The sequence below is a fragment of the Pongo pygmaeus genome, chromosome 8 (genome assembly GCF_028885625.2).
Source record: "Pongo pygmaeus isolate AG05252 chromosome 8, NHGRI_mPonPyg2-v2.0_pri, whole genome shotgun sequence".
Lineage (NCBI taxonomy): Eukaryota > Metazoa > Chordata > Mammalia > Primates > Hominidae > Pongo > Pongo pygmaeus.
Window position 1 is genome coordinate 92,181,153 of NC_072381.2, and position 12,502 is coordinate 92,193,654.

At 40.1% G+C, this 12,502-nt stretch overlaps 1 protein-coding gene across 19 annotated transcripts in view; it reads right to left on the reverse strand.

Moving 5' to 3' along the window:
• Nucleotides 1–12,502, reverse strand: part of SGMS1 (sphingomyelin synthase 1) — a 323,691-nt gene that overhangs the window by 38,398 nt on the left and 272,791 nt on the right. The window lies entirely within an intron of this gene.

The window sequence follows — 12,502 nt, forward strand, 5'->3', positions numbered from 1 at the left end:
GAAAATATCAAGATACTGTACTTCCAAATTACCCCTCTCAAAATGCAAAGACATATACATAAGGAAAGTAGAAAACCAGTGATTGGTAAACTTAATAGTTCTCAAACATGTATTCGTTTCAGGGACTGAAACTGATTTCCTGGTTATTAGTCTTTTGCGACACACATTGAATTGGATCTGAAAATGGATGTTGTCAAAGGAGACATATTTTATAGAATTTCCAACGGTCGGCCGGGCGCAGTGGCTCACGCCTGTAATCCCAGCGCTTTGGGAGAACGAGGCGGGCGGATCACGAGGTCAGGAGATAGAGACCATCCTGGCTAACACGGTGAAACCCCGTCTCTACTAAAAATACAAAAAATTAGCCGGGCGTGATGGCGGGCGCCTGTAGTCCCAGCTACTCGGGAGGCTGAGGCAGGAGAATGGCGTGAACCCGGGAGGCGGAGCTTGCAGTGAGCCGAAATCAGGCCACTGTACTCCAGCCTGGGCGACAGAGCGAGATTCCTTCTCAAAAAAAAAAAAAAGATTTTCCAATGGTCTATTTTCTAAGAAGCAACTTGACAGTGCTTTGGACACGTTTCAACCGGGTCAAGAGACCAGGTATTCTCTTTGTCCTTACATACTTCCTGAGATAATTTAAAAGAATAAAATATATTTGCTTACTCTACCTCGTGAAGAATGTTTAAACATGTACATAACATACAGCAACTCATAGAATTGCTGAGCTTCAAAATCAACTGGTTTAATATTTTTATATTCTTTAAAAAAAAAAAAAAATCAGTGAATCCCCTTTTCCATTTGTGCTTAGGTCCCAAATATATAAAATATCTACAAATGCCGCTGCTTGGGTTGAAGCACATGTGAAGGGCCAAGGTCCTGACTGCTCTGTTGATCTTTCTTAATCTCAGCCCCTCTCAGGTTCTGTGGGATCCCACAGTTTAAAAATTAAGGATCTGATCCAACTCCTTCATTTATAAATGAAGAATGTGAGTTCCAGAAATGTCAAGAAACTTGCCCACGGCCAAGTGGCAGTCTGCATAGAAGAGTTACAAGTTAAGTTTCTGAGTTCTAGTTCAGTGGATTTACTTATTAAAATATTTTATTAACTATGTGAAAATAACCAAATGCATATCTGTAGGGAAGATTCTAAAGCAGGATTCAAAATTTTATAAATTTATGCATAAATAGATATATACACATGTATAATGTGTATATATAATACATATAACTGTAACTATGGCTAACTATGGTACACAGGTTGAGAATCCCTAGTGCTAAAGCTCAAAATCCAAAATGCTCCGAAATCTGAAACTTTTTGAGAATTGACATGATACTCAAAGAAAATGTTCACTGGAGCATTTCAGATTTTTGGATGAGGGATGCTCAACTGAGTGCATTCTGGAAATATTCCAAAGTATCCCCAAGACTGAAATCCGAAACACTTCTGGTCCCAAGCATTTTGGATAAGGGACACTCAACTTACATAATATTGTATAAAACAACTGGAAAGAAATATATCACATATTAACTGGAGTTATACTTAATAATGGTTCTGTAGGTATTTTCTACTTTTCTCCACCTATTTTTCTTTAATAAGCATATATTACTTTTATCACAATCATACAAAATAAAAAACAAGAAAAGTTAAAAATAAAAGACCTTAACAAACTCCTTAACAAAGCATAATAATAGCTGATGAAATGTGGCCTTTGGCAGAAGACGGACCACAGTTTGACTCTCAGCATCTCCCATACATAATCCATTATGTGAGCTTCAGCTTATTCACGTCTAAAATGAAGATAATGATAATCAAGTATTTCCTTCACAGGGTTGTTGTCGATATTTAACTAAGAAATCATACATGAAGGTTCATGAAACATAACCTAGCTCTAAAAGCAGTGATTTTCAGATGGGTCTGTGGGTACCCACATCCTTTTGATTTTCTTTCTCAAATTATCTATCATATCCAGTAGCCACTGTCCACTACATCTCACTATGAAAAAAAACTCTATCTACCAGTGGGCTCATTTTTTTCTCAAATGATGACTGTTACAAAGATCTGGAGATTTAAGGGCTTGAAATGCTATCTCCCTGAGTATGTTTTTGTGAAATAATAATCTGATAAAATCTTCCAAGCTTTTAAAAAATATATAGCCAAATAAGCCTAGGAATGCATACTATAATCTCTCCTGGGGACAGCAGTATGCATTAGGATGTTAAAAGCTCCAGGAAATCCTCCAATAAAGAAACTATTTACCAGGATTTCTCAAGCCGACTTCATCGAGGCTGTCCTACTCCTTGCCCCTTTTCCTATAGGACTCATCTCTACTGAATCCCAAAATCTTTTGCTTCTCAGGGGGAGACAGGGTCTTACTCTATTGCCCAGGCTCGAGTGCTGTGGTGCAATCATGGCTCACTGCAACCTCTATCTCCTGGGCTCAAGTGATTCTCCCAACTCAGCCTCCCAGAAGCTGGGACCACAGGTGCATGCCACTGTATCTGGCTAATTTTTAAAATATTTGTAGAGATGGGGGGGGGGGGTCTCACTATGTTGCTCGGGCTGGCCCAAATCTTACTTTAGAAAGAATCCCATGTTACTCTGGGAGTCCCAATCTTACTCTGAGAGTCCACTCTCAGTTTTTCAGTCCATATAACAACCAATCAAATGGCAATAATAGCTTTTAAAGATATTCCAGACTTTGCAAACAAACTGGGTGTTCCCTCTTCTGAGCATCCATAGTACCGTGCACTTTCCCTGTCACACCTTCCTGTGATTAAGTGTCTGTCTAGACTCCCCGAAGAGCCTACGAGTGAATGTGAAGTAGCTACAATGTTAAGCACCCATAGATCTACATGCCCAGGGCTCAGAAGATGCTCAATTGATGTCTGCTCAATATCTTCAAAAATATTCCTTAGACCTAGTAACGTGTAGATGGCTTAATGGAAAACAAACCTGCTGAAAATACCATTGACAATGAAAATGGCTGTAAAACAATTTGGATGCGCAAGGAGAATAAGATGGGCATTCTCTAGAGAAATGTAAAACCAAAGTACATCTCTGACTGCTTAAAAACCACCGTAAAGAATTTCAATTGCCACCAGTACTGCCCAGAGAGTGTCGAGAAGACACGCACGCCAAATGGGAGTTCTGGCAGAAGGTCAGGAAGAAAAGGGGACCTCCTTGGCCTCAGACCCAAGGTCTCCCTTCAAACACTCTTCAGCAGAGTTAGGAAAACAGCCAAAGGAACCCTCAACATCTTGAAATGGGTATGAGAACTCTAAAGAAATATTCTCAGTGGAGTGTTGAGGCCCAAGGGAGATGAACACAGGCTTTCCACCTAGGTTCTTCATTTCCCCCTTGTCCAGCACAGGAAGCCAGCCAAGATAGGAAATTCCCTGAGAAACACAGGGACCAGACAGAGGCCAAAGTGTTATTTCAGTTCTCTCTGATGAGAGGAAGAGTCACATAATCTCCTCTCAAGAGATAATCAACTTTTTAAGAAATATTTATTTATTTATTATTTTACTTTAAGTTCTGGGATACATGTGCTGAACATGCAGGTTTGTTACCTAGGTATACATGTGCCATGGTGGTTTGCTGCACCTATCAATCCATCATCTAGGTTTTAAGCCCCTCATGCATTAGGTATTTGTCCTAATGCTTTCCCTCCCCTTTCCCCCTACCCTATGACAGGCCCCAGTGTGTAATGTTCTCCTCCCTGTGTCCAGCTCCCATTTATGAGTGAGAACATGCGGTTTTTGGTTTTCTGTTCATGTGTTACTTTGCTGAGGATGATGGGTTCCAGCTTCACCCATGTCCCTGCTATTTATGACAAACCCATAGCCAATATCATACTGAAAGGGCAAACGCTGGAAGCATTCCCTTTGAAAACTGGCACAAGACAAGGATGCCCTCTCTCACCACTCCTATTCAACATAGTATTGGAAGTTCTGGCCAGGGCAATCAGGCAAGAGAAAGAAATAAAGTGCATTCAAATAGGAAGAGAGGAAGTCAAATTGTCTGTTTGCAGATGACATGATTGTATATTTAGAAAACCCTATCATCTCAGCCCAAAATGTCCTTAGGCTGATAAGCAACTTCAGCAAAGTCTCAGGATACAAAATCAATGTGCAAAAATTACTAGCATTCCTATACACCGATAATAGACAAGCAGAAAGCCAAATCATAAGTGAACTCCCATTCAAAATTGCTACAAAGAAAATAAAATACCTAGGAATCTAACTGACAAGTGATGTGAAGGACCTCTTCAAGGAGAACTACAAACCACTACTCAAGGAAATAAGAGAGGACACAAACAAATGGGAAAATATCCCATGCTCATGGATAGGAAGAATCAATATCATGAAAATGGCCATACTGCCCAAAGTAATTTATAGCTTCAATGCTATTCCCATCAAGCTACCACTGACTTTCTTCACAGAACTAGAGAAACCTACTTCAAATTTCATATGGAACCAAAAAAGAGCTCGTAAAGCCAAGACAATCCTAAGCAAAAAGAACAAAGTTGGAGGCATCACGCTACCTGACTTCAAACTACACTACAAGGCTACAGTAACCAAAACAGCATGGTACTGGTACTAAAACAGGTATATAGACAATCAACTTTAAAATAGGAAAAAATCAAATGCTAGGAGCCAATTTCATAATGGTCCATCAAGTATCCATCTGGCATTACAAGCATGGCAAGCACACATCTAACAAAGGAACTCGAATCTTGCAAAGGTGAGCCCCATCAGGGCCTCTTTGAGACAGTGAGACAAATTAATGGCTTCTATTAACAAACTGGGACAACAAAATTATTCCTTCCTTAAAATAACCCCTGTGCTTCCCCATAACTTGGAATTCTCTACGTATTCATCAAAAAGTTTAGATTCTTCCTTTAGTCTTTAAGGTCCTTCTCTGCAAAGCCTTAGCTGTCTACTCCACTTCATAATCCTTTTCTCCTCCCTGAATTCCTAAACCATGAATACCTGTGGTACACAATACAATTTAATGGTCTTATGTGTGTGCTATGGTAGAAAGAGTATCAGCCAAGTGAGCCAGGGAGCCTGCGCTTGAGAGTCCATCCAGCTACTTTCCTTCTTGACAAAGTCCTTTAGCCTTCCCAAGCCTGTTTCCTCTGAGAAACAGGATTAACAACTACCTTACCTACTGATATAGCTTGGCTGTGTCCCCACCCAAATCTCCTTCTGAATTCTATTCCCATAATTCCCATTCTCTTCATGTGCTGTGGGAGAGACCCAACACGAGATAATTTGAATCATGGGGGCGGTTCCCCCATACTGTTCTTATGGTAGTGAATAAGCCTCATGAGATCTGATGGGTTTATCAGAAGTTTCCACTTTTGCTTCCTCCTCATTTTCTCTTACCACCACCATGTGAGAAGTGCCTGTCACCTCCCGCCATGATTCTCAGGCCTCTGCAGCCATGTGGAGCTGTAAGTCCAATTAAACCTCTTTTTCTCCTCAGTCTTGGGTATGTCTTTATCAGCAGCGTGAAAGCAAACTAATACAGTAAATTGGTACCAGTAGAGTAGGGTGTTGCTGAAAAGATATCTGAAAATGTGGAAGCAACTTTGGAACTGGGTAACAAGCAGAGGCTGGAACAGTTTGGAGGGCTCAGAAGAAGACAGAAAAATGTGGGAAAGTTTGGAACTTCCTAGAGACTTGTTGAATGGCTTTTCCCAAAATGCTGATAGCAATATGAACAATAAGGTCCAGGCTGAGGTGGTCTCAGATGGAGATGAATAACTTGTTGGGAACTGGAGCAAAGGTACTCTTGTTATGTTTCAGCAAAGAGACCAGAAGCATTTTGCCCCTGCCCTAGAGATTTGTGGAACTTTGAACTTGAGAGAGATGTTTTAGGGTACCTGGCGGAAGAAATTTCTAAGCAGTAAAGCATTTAAGATGTAACCTGGGTGCTGTTAAAGGCATTCAGTTTGATAAGGGAAGCAAAGCATTCAGTTTGATAAGGGAAAATCTGCAGCTTGACTATGTGATAGAAAAGAAAAACACATTTTCCTGGGAGAAATTCAAGCTGGCTGCAGACATTTTCATAAGTAGCAAGGAGCTTAATATTAATCCCCAAGACAATGGGGGAAATGTCTCCAGGGCATGTCAGAAGTTCTTCACAGCAGCCCCTCCCATCACAGGCCCAGGAGGAAAAGGTGGTTTCATGGGCCGGGTCCAGGGTCCCCGTGCTGTATGCAGACTAGGGACTTGGTGCCCTGTGTCCCAGGCACTCTAGCAGTGGCTGAAAGGGGCCAACATACAGCCTGGGCTGTGGCTTCAGAGGGTGGAAGCCCCAAGCATTGGCAGCTTCCCTATTGTGTTGAGCCTGCGGGTGCACAGAAGTCAATAATTGAGGTTTGGGAACTTCCGCCTAGATTTCAGAAGATGTATGGAAATGCCTGGACACCCAGTAAAAAGTTTGCTGCAGGGGCCCGGCCCTCATGGAGAACCTCTGCTAGGGCAGTGCAGAAGGGAGATGTGGGGTCAGAGCCCCCACACAGAGTTCCTACTGGGGTACTGCCTAGTGGAGCTGTGAAAAGAGGGCCACCATCCTCCAGACCCCAGAATGGTAGATCTACTGACAGTGTGCACCATGCACCTGGAAAAGCCACACTCAATGCCAGTCCATGAAATCAGCCGGGAGGGAGGCTGTACCCTGCAAAGCCAAAGGGGTGGGGCTGCTCAAGACCATGGGAACACACCTTTTGCATCAGTGTGACCTAGATGTGAGACCTGGAGTCAAAGGAGATCATTTTGGAGCTCTAATATTTGACTGCCCCACTGGAGTTTGGACTTACATGGGTCCTGTAACCCCTTTGTTTTGGCCAATTTCCCCCATTTGGAAATGCTATATTTACCCAATACCTGTACCCCCACTGCATCTAGAAAGTAACTAGCTTGCTTTAGATTTTACAGACTCATAGGCAGAAGGGACTTGTCTTGTTTCAGATCAGACTTTGGACTGATCTATGCGGCCATAAAAAATGATGAGTTCATGTCCTTTGTAGGGACATGGATGAAGCTGGAACCATCATTCTCAGCAAACTATTGCAAGGACAAAAAACCAAACACCACATGTTCTCACTCACAGGTGGGAATTGAACAATGAGAATACATGGAGACAGGAAGGGGAACATCACACACTGGGGCCTGTTGTGGGATGGGGGAAGCGGGGAGGGATAGCATTAGGAGATATACATAATGCTAAATGACGAGTTAATGGGTGCAGCACACCAACGTGGCACATGTATACGTATGTAACAAACATGCACATTGTACACATGTACCCTAAAACTTAAAGTATAATAAAAAAAAAAAAAGCAGAGAAAGACAGCACATGTTCATTATAGATTCTAAGCTTACCAGGATTTTATATTTAGCCTCAATTTAGTAAAAAAGAAATCTGCTAAATTCAATTTGGCTCCAATTTTAGACTTTAATATTATAAAAACCATCAGACAATATGCCATGACATGGTAAAAACAATGTACAGTTAATTATCAAAGCCAAGCAGGTCTTTAAACAGAAAAGTAAAAGCAATTATTCTGGTAATGAAAAAAAAATTTACTAACCAAAATTAGTAAATAAATCATTTATAAATTTTTTTTATCCTTATTCATAAATAATCTATTATACTGCCTTGTCATCTGGCACTCGCTAGAAACAAGACAGGGTTAACAATTTACCATGCAAATTTCACACTGAACATAAGTTTTCAAGAATCAGAATACCACAAAATACCGCAATGCAACGAGACCTGGGGCAATTGCTCAGAAAATGTGAATTCTAACACTTGTTCTAGCGCTAACCTGTACTCCAACCCCAGTGCCTCAGTTTCCTAGTACGGAATAATTTATTCCATCCACTTATTCTATTAGTGAAGGGAATTTGCATGTACCTGACAGTGCTTTGGAAAACATAATACATAAAATATAAGAAATTATTATACTGAATATAATTTATTCTTTCCTTGATGATTCGATGGACTTTTAAAATGAATGCCATGAAATTAATAATTTAATTTTTACGATTTTTTAAGGCATGAAGGACTCAAGATTGAACAAACAAGCTGGCATGTCAGTGAAGAAAGTACTGAGAAACTACAGGATTCTAGATGTTTCTAAATGCTGATAATGACAAAAGAATGATGAAAGTCGTATATGCATAGTCTCAGACTTACAGTGAACCAAACTTTTGGCTTCACGTATCAAATCTCTAAAAACAAAAGCACCTGGGCATGGTGGTTCGTGCCTGTAATCGCAAAACTTTGGGAGGCCAAGGTGGGAGAATCTCTTGAGGCCAGGAGTTCATGACCAGTCTAGGCAACACAGTGAGACAACATCTCTATTTTTTTAAATGTAACAAAAAATAAATACATTGAATAATAGAAACAAAAGCAAAAGTAACATGGAGTATATACATGACTTTACTCTGATAGCTTACAGTTGACTTAAAGCAAGATCAAAATCTTGCGGACATGTAGCATTTAGCTCAAACTTTATAACACAAAACTACCTGTGGGGTACCTTGTTAAAGGGCAGTACAAATCAAGAATTGATATTATTTTATTATGAAACAGACTAAGTGCCTCTTTGTAAAAGCTTCAAGTTTTTACATCTTCTGGAACTTTCCATAAAATAATAACCAGAACAGGTACAGTGGCTCACACATTTTGGGAGGCTGAGGCAGGCAGATAAGGCCAGGAGTTTGAGACCAGCCTGGGCAAAACCTGTGTCTGCTAAAAATACAAAACTTAACTGGGCACGGTAGCTCATGCCTGTAATCCCAGATACTCAGGAAGCTGAGGCATGAGAATTGCTTGAGCCTGGGAGGCAGAGGCTGCAGTAAGCCGAGATCCTGTCACTGCACTCCAGCCTCCAGCCTGAGCAACAGAGCAAGACTTTGTCTCAAAAAAAGTAAATAATAACCTAACAGATCTTTTAAGGCAATGTAGCCCACTGAAATACTCATGAGATAGGTGTTCAATTATTCTCTAATTCAATTTGGATAGCTTTACTCCAAACAAATCTAATAAGGTATAGATTTGTTATTTAGCATTTGAAGAGTTAAATAGGAAGAGTTCATAAAATGGTATAGATTTGAAGAACAAAAATGGTTAAAGTAACAGCCACATAGTTCCAGCTGAAGGACCTACACATTTATTTCAGTCTACCGTTGAGAAAATTTTAGAAGATTACTTTTGATGCCTTAACCTTTAAATTGTCCCTTATTTTAAACTGCTATTACATGCTGTGCTCACAATTCCACAGTCCAACTCTGGTTAGCAAATAAAATCATCCCCTATGAAATGGCCCCTTGAACTAAGTGTGTGCTGACCTACTTTGCTAAGATATAAGAAGAAGGGCTTGCTGGAGTGTACGTATTTTGCCTTTTTGTCCACTTTGGCTGGTAGACTTTAGGGTGTTAGAAGAGCCTTACTTAATGATATCTTTTGGTCTCCTCCACACTGTGTTTATTCAATAATGTTTAACACTTAGATTTCACAACATCTGAAATATATTTCTCTCAGTAGCTGCCCTATAACTTATGCAATTGATAGTTTCCCCCCTTTTCCCCACCTCTCCCAAAATGACCCATTCCATCGTAGTAGCCTCAGTGTTGTAGAAGGAAAGAGAGAATTTGGGGAGACAAAACAGATATGATACAATGACAATAAATCAGCCATGTCCACTGTATACCATGGACATGTTTACAGTTGTTCACTGAGGATATGAAATATAATACTGTTTTATACATTTCATGGAGAGTCCTGGCACCAGCAACATCAGCTAATTCTGCCTCCCCTTCCCCAAGCCTCCACTTGAGTCATTTTGTGACAGAATATATGTAAATATTTAGTGATCAGGAAATCTAAACAATCATTCATTATGGCAAAAAAACTAGCAAAAGAATCTAAAAGCTCTAGAGTAGAAATTGATTAAATATATTGTACAACAGAATACCAAGCCTCTGCCACAGACTGTACCGTATTTCCATATCTATAGTAATACATATTTATAGCTTTGTCACATAAACAGGTTACAAACAAAATGTATTACTTTCGTAAACACATATTACAAATATCCACAGGGAAAAAAGGGTTAACTTCTTAACCCTTACCTCTGGGTAACAGAATTATGAAATAAATTTCTGCTTTACTTTTTTTCAGTATTTTCTAATTTCCCTGAAAAACATATATTACTTGCATTTAGAAGGGGAAAGGATTTTTTCCCCCAAACATACTCTATGTTTTTGAACATGTAGGCTGCTTTGTAAGTTTAAAAATATGTGTTTCCTTCATTAGCTTTCTTAAAAAATATAAAATGAGCTTGCAGATTTCTCTAAATAATTGGAATCTTGGCTTTCTGTGTATAATTATGTTCCCAAATTCTTCATATTCCCAAGACATAATGGTCCAGGCATACAAGCCAAACCACCAAAAAAGATGAAGCTGAAATCTGAATCCAAGTGCATAAAGCAACTCCAGTCTCAGATATTTCCCATCATTCCAGAGGGAAAACAATAAGCTATTAGCTTTACAATTGTTCTATCATCTACATTTCCTTCAATATCCATCCATCCAGGCTGCTGCAAAACAGCAAAGCCTATTAAAAAAACTCTGCCGGTTGTCATTACAATAAAAACTAATATAATAGCTCTACTGATAACTAATCACTATTGTTTTTCCCATGGGATTTCACTCTTAGTACTAATTACCAAAAACTCGGGAGATAATCTACTCCCACTCAACTGACTAACTGCCCCTCTGAGTCCGAACCAGCAGGACTATTTTAATATTTGCCTAGTTAATCTGTAGAACTTGGACACGGATTCACTCCAGCAGTACTGGAAGAATGTAGGACCTAATCAATGTTTCCAAATTCCATTAGCTCTCACATGAGCTGATGCACACAGTACTGATCTCATCTGCCCTGAGAAGCCTGGGAAAGTCTAACACAGGCTATTTCTATCACACAACACTCAGTTCCTTTCCCTTCTTCCTATCTTTTTCAAAATGAGAGCTAAAATTCTTCTAATTTGCTCCTCATTTAGCTGGAATAAAAATATTGCATGTGCCCTGGAATCCATCATAAAAGTAAGTTAAAACTGCAAAAAGCCAGATGGCTTAGGAAAAGGGTGAGGCCATGCTTTACTATCCTGTGCTTTTTAAGAATCTTTGATGCCATATTCTAAAGCATATCCACAGTGCCTAGCTTACTAAAACTACCTCTATCTACTCACCTATAAAGTAAAAGTAATCCTGCATTCTTTTGGGCGGTAAGAAAGATCAGAAAACTGACATGGAATTTAGTAGGGGCATAGCAGCAGGGGATTTTCAAAGCATCTATGGGAGAAAAAGTTCTGATCCTTCTTTTCCTCCCTTTCCTACAGAAAATCCAACAATGATCAGTCAAGAGCTGGCGATGGGGATAGGGGTGGCAACTGGAGGTTCGGGAGGTGGCAGAGCCAGTGTCAGAACAGAGGAAGGAGGTCACCCTGCCCCACCATTCCTTAATCCCTTCTCATCCCTGTCTCTCCTCACACCCCCCAGGATTAAGCAAGCATAAACTAAAAAGGCTGCCCAAGGAAGTCATTCCATCAGGCTCTCAAGTTCACATACCCGTCAGAACCCAGGCACATTAAATCAACCTGGATCACAGAGAATATGCAGTCATCAGGACTGTGGCAAACAGGATAGGGCAAGCCACACCTAGTGCAGTTAAAGTTCAATTTTTTAAGGGGCAAAAATAAACAAAAAACATGCAAGCTGAATCTGGCCCACGGGATTGCCCCTTGCAACTTCACTTGCTCTCTCATGCATTATATCTAATCATGAATTCCTGGAGATCCTATCTTGAAGGCTCTCTCAAACTATTCCCTTTTCCCTATTCCCATTTGCTTCTGCTTTAGTTTCTGCCTCCAGCCTGGCTCAACTGCAACCCTCTGCCACACTGCCATGAGATCTAGTACATAATCTGATCTCTTCACTTGAGGCTTAAGCTCCCCACAGCTCTCAAGATGACGTTCAGACGCCTTGACTTAGCTCCAAGGCCTTCCATGACACAGCCTATTTATTTACCTGTACTTTTCAGCCTTGCCCTACAAGCTCTGGGCCTGTATCATACCCATACTCAAGTGTTCCAATAGATTCCCACACAAACCAGTCATTTCATACCTTGAAAGTTGTTCCTTCTGCCTGGAATATTCTTCCTACCTTATATCTTCCTTTGTCCTTTCATTTGCTTTGGTATCTCTAGAGTCTAATGCATAGTACACACTTAATAGATGTTTCCTGAATACCTAATTAAATGAGAATGCAAAGGAGATGACTTATGGTTCCAGAACATGGACCCAGTGATGCACATCTCCTTTATACATCAAGCACATAAAAATCTACATAAAATATAACTGCTGACATTTTAATACCATAATCAGTTTCAAAATAAAGAAAAAGAATTTCTCATGTGTC